General features: G+C 45.0%; 1 long non-coding RNA gene across 1 annotated transcript; it reads right to left on the bottom strand.

The window, feature by feature from the left end:
* Positions 1-3,154: 3,154 nt before the first annotated feature.
* Positions 3,155-4,441, bottom strand: LOC121671922. The gene is made up of 2 exons (XR_006018670.1): positions 4,355-4,441; positions 3,155-3,922 (listed from the first exon to the last, which is right to left on the bottom strand). It is a non-coding gene; the product is annotated as an uncharacterized LOC121671922 (long non-coding RNA).
* Positions 4,442-4,688: the final 247 nt, after the last annotated feature.

The raw sequence follows: 4,688 nt of genomic DNA, 5'->3' as shown, positions 1-4,688 counted from the left end.
AAGTAACATTAAAAAATCAAAGCTTATTCCCACTCTGTTCATTTAAGTATTAAAATGGTGGGATTCTTTGCCAGTATAAATGTGTAATTGATTATTAATTCCCTTTCCAGAGGCATCATGCCCTTTAGTCCCCGTTTCACATGGACTGCAAATGGACACAGAATGAAACCCCGGTGATGGGGCTGCATTTAGCACAGAAGGCACATCTGGCTTATTGCTTATGCTGTTCAGGCTTTTAAAAGTCAAAGTACTCGGGGCTCCCTGCTGATAAAAATATTCCGAGCTGCTGCTTGACTCCAGGGTGAACGTAACGTGAAACCTCCTCAAAGCTTAAAACACTCTCACCTCCTGCTGAAGTGCCCCTTTTGGTTGCCCCGCCTGCCCCGGGGCTCCGCTCTGAATCCGAGCACGGAGCTGACAGAGCTCACAGGGAGGAGTAGGTGCATCCCCTCTTTTTTTCTGGCTCCGGTCTCTGATCTGCCTCGCAGCTGTCCTCACCAAAACCATCGTGGCAGAGCGGGACAGGGACGAGCAGCAGGGTGTCAGAAGACTTCAAGCCACTTTAACCTCCTGTAAAACCTGGGCAGAAAGTGAAAGACCACTGAGAGCTGCCTCGAGGATCCGGATGCTTTCTTTGTCCTTGGAGTGTGAGCCGGGGAGTGGAAGAGGGAGCCCAGAGGCTCCGGGTTTGCTCAGCGTTCTTGAGACAGTGACAGCAGGAAAATGGAAATTATCCGTATGTAAGCCATGATAACATGGCAAAACCACGAGAACTCGGGGTAAATTAATAATTTAGAAAACCCCAAATAACAAACATAGGAAAGAAGGTCAGTGTGGATTTGCATGTTTCAATATTAATACAGGGGAAGAAGAGATGTTTCTTCATGCTGTGGACAGCTGAACCTTAGAACTCCTTGCCAGAGGTTGTGGATGTAGAAAGCTTTCCGGGGTTAAAAAGGAAATTAAAACAGGACTTTGGACAGACCTGCTGAGGATTACCAAGTAGAAAAACCACATAAGGTTCACTGAATTCTCTGGGATGAAAGTAGTTGGAAGCTGTAGTTCGTGGGGGAAGTATCACTTATTCTTTCTTTGACATGCGCTTCTGGATACTTTTGAAAACTACTTACACATTCCATCTGAATCATCTGTCCCTTTGCCGTTGTGATAGTATTTATATGTAACAAGAAACCATTAACATGGATATGAAAAAGCTGAATAATTATTTAATGATTCTTCTCATATTAAAACAAACCCTATATCCTGGGCACATTTAAAAAAGCCAACATTACATTTCTTAAAGGCATGGATGCATTTAGTTCAGGGAGAACAATCAGACAAATAAACCTCCCATGTGCTCATCAAATGCTCACAAGATTGAGGATTTAGATTACAAATTATGACATGTTCTTCTGCAATAATATACAGCAAATAGAAGGATTTACCTCCTGCTGTAGTATTAAATAAGCTGTTCTAGAGGTTAATGAATCTGCTTCCCAAATTCCTAGGGAATGCAAATTTAAGGCTTTGTTTCCTATGTTCCTCCATCACGGATGTTTTGGGAAGAAATGAAATGAGCATTACGATGTGATTTGGGGACTGTCATTACTGTGTGAATGTAGAGCTCAGCCAGGGTCTTGCATTGATGTATTGGTGACATAAAACGTTTAATGACATCTCTCATGACATCCTGTCTCCCTTCTGACAGTGTGGGATAGAGATGTGGCTGCTACAGAAGGTCCTGAGCTACCTGGTCTTGCCAGCCGCTGTCACAGGAGTACCATGGTCTGCTATCATGGGTAAGACATCAAATCTCCACTCAGAAAGTGACTGATATCTCCTCCAGCACCTTCTCACTGAGGCTGTGGTTCCTGGACAGGTGTAAAATTGAGCATGCTGAGGTTTTAATCTTACACTCCTCCCCCACTTTGCAATGCTTTGGATTCACTGTTTGCATATCTAAGGTCACAGAGTCACAGAATGGTTTGGGTTGGAAGGGACATTAAAGCTCATCCCATTCCATCCCTGTCATGGGCAGGGACATCTTCCACTATCCCAGAGTGCTCCAAGCCCTGTCCAGCCTGGCCTTGGACACTTCCAGGGATCCAGGGGCAGCCACAGCTCTGGGAAACCTGAGCCAGGGCCTCACTACCCTCACAGGGAAGAATTTCTTTCCAATCTTTTATCTAAACCTGCCTTCAGATATAAACCCCACCACTCAGAGACACACAAGGTGCATTCACATACCATAAATATGTGTTTGTGAAAGGCATAAAACCTGTCAGAGCCTTCTCTTTCAGACCAGGGTGTACCTTTCCTTTCAGGCAGAGCTGTGTGCTGTCAGTTGAGTAATTCACAATTATTTACTTTGGAACCAGCACTGTGGCCTTTTAAACCCAGGATTTGTGTCCAGCCCTCCTGCTCACTCAGGAAGTATTGGTGAAGACACTGGAGCTCTAACAAGCCATTATGTCTATTTTAACACAACTACCAAATGCCAACTTGTATTCGTCCAGAAAGCTGTCAAGGGTTTCGCATGTCACTGTGCTCTCTTCTAGTTTAATTTAAAATTTTAGGGAAAGTTACAGTATTTGCCATGCTCTGTTCTTTCCCAGTCATGGCTAGGATCATTAAATCCTGAGAAAATCCTGGAGGCAAGCAATCTAATAAAGCAGTCTTTTGTTCTGTGGCTGGCAGGATAATTCAAACAGGGGGTCAGTCAAAAAATCACATTTTCCTGAGTGCTGTGGGGAGCTGAGTAGATGAGTGCCCTGCCTCTTTCTAACCCCCATGCCATGGCAAGAAGAAGTTAATTTGCATTTAATACAGCCTAAAAACCCATTCAGTGAAATAACTGCAAGGTATTTTCACAGCAAGGCCCTGCTCATGTTGGCTGACACTTCCACGGCTCCCTGGGATTTAGAGAATACTGCCTGAGTTTGTCTGATCCCCTTGGCTGGGCTGCCTGACCCTGCGTGTGCCATTTCTAATGTGTGCTGACCCCGCTCCACAGCACTCTGAGGAAGGAAACCTTAAAATATATTCAAACCATGCTGCCATTTCAGACTGTGCCCTGCATTTGGTCGTTTGGTGGGGTTTTTTGATTGTTTGTTTGTAGTGCTAAAGACAGAAAGATTCTCCCAAGATTCCAATATTCAGTGGTGCATGTTTATTTTTATGTCTTTTGCCCCAAATACTCAGTCCATGCTTTTCTCTACAGGTTTGGTTTTTTTTTTTTTTGACATAAGGATTTTCTGCTTAAAAATGGAAGCAAAGATTGGCTTCAAATTCCCTGGCAAAGCTTCTCATATGGGATACAGATTGTGTCAGCTTATCTGGCTCAAGTCTGTCTGCATGTAACCTTGTTTTCTTTGGAACTTCAGTGGTGCTCTGTGCCTCATTGTTCACATTTCTTACAGCTGGGGTTGTGGCAAGAGAAAAATCAGCTTTTTGTTTCTCTCCTGCACCACTGGGTAGATCACTGCTGACGTGTAGATGGAAATATTTTTCCTTATAAACATTTGGACTCAGCATTCAATCTGGAAGTGTTCAAAGCCAGGTTAGACAGGGCTTGGAGCAACCTGGGATAGTGGAATGTGTCCAAAGCAGCAACCCTCAGCAGGGATGGTCAGACTGTGAAGCAAGGCAGCCCTGCAGCAGTGGGATATTTTCATGGGGAGTGGAAGCTAGCAGAGGAGCAGCAGAACATCAGTGGTTATTCACTGCACGTGGTGCTGAGGTGTGCAGCTATTGCTTAGAGACAGCAAGAACTCAGTAACGCTCAGATAACGTCTCCACGTCAAGATTTTTGAGTTCAGAGCTCCCTTGTTCAGGAATGATTTATTGTTTGCTCTTCTTATTCTGCTGTTTTTCAGATGAATGTCCTGGGAGAGCAGTTTGTGTTGTGTTACTGCCACAACACCTGCAATGAGAAACACAGAATGGTATCACAGAATTTGGGTTTGGGAAAATTATCAAAGATCATTCAGTTCTACACCCTGCCATGGGCAGGGACACCTTCCACAATCCCAGGGTGCTCCAAGCCCCATGCAGCCTGGCCTTGGACACTTCCAGGGATCCAGGGGCAGCCCCAGGTTCTCTGGGCACCCTGTGCCAGGGCCTCACTGCCCTCACAGGGAAAAAGTTCTTCCCAATATCTAATCTAAATCTCTCCTTTTTTTAACTTCAAACCATTTCCCCATGTCCTATCACTATGTGACCATGTAAAGTTATTCTAATGCTTTTTTATAAGCCCCTTTTAAGTTCTGAAAGGCCTCAGTGAGGTCTCCCCTGAGCTGCCTCTTCTCCAGGCTGAACAATTCCATGAATATGAACAACCACAAGGCCCAGGTACCATGTCAGGCTAGAGCCTCCAGACTTGTTTATATGCCTGGCACCCCTATAAGGAATGAAGATGAGAATCTGCTTTGTATCCCAGTTCATCTTCTGCAGCAGCTCCTAATTAAAAAGAAAAATCCATCTGTCATCTGGGATGTACAGTGGTACTGAGTTTGTCTTGAAGCACCAGCACAAGAACTGAGCTACAGAGCACGGTTTGATTTCAAACACAGGTGCCAGGAGAGCCAGGTGAGCCGGCTGTGGTGTCCAAGTTGAACACTGGAAAAATCCCACTGTTTCCCTGGCTGCTGCTGGTGCTCTGGCGCAGCTCCCACTGCTCAACTGGACAA

Source organism: Corvus kubaryi, unplaced genomic scaffold (genome assembly GCF_017639235.1).
Source record: "Corvus kubaryi isolate FWS band 111438036 unplaced genomic scaffold, C.kubaryi_AGA036_p1.0 37398, whole genome shotgun sequence".
Taxonomy (NCBI): Eukaryota; Metazoa; Chordata; class Aves; order Passeriformes; family Corvidae; genus Corvus; species Corvus kubaryi.
The sequence above is the reverse complement of the archived record's forward strand: the minus strand, read 5'-3'. Positions and strand labels throughout refer to the sequence as shown.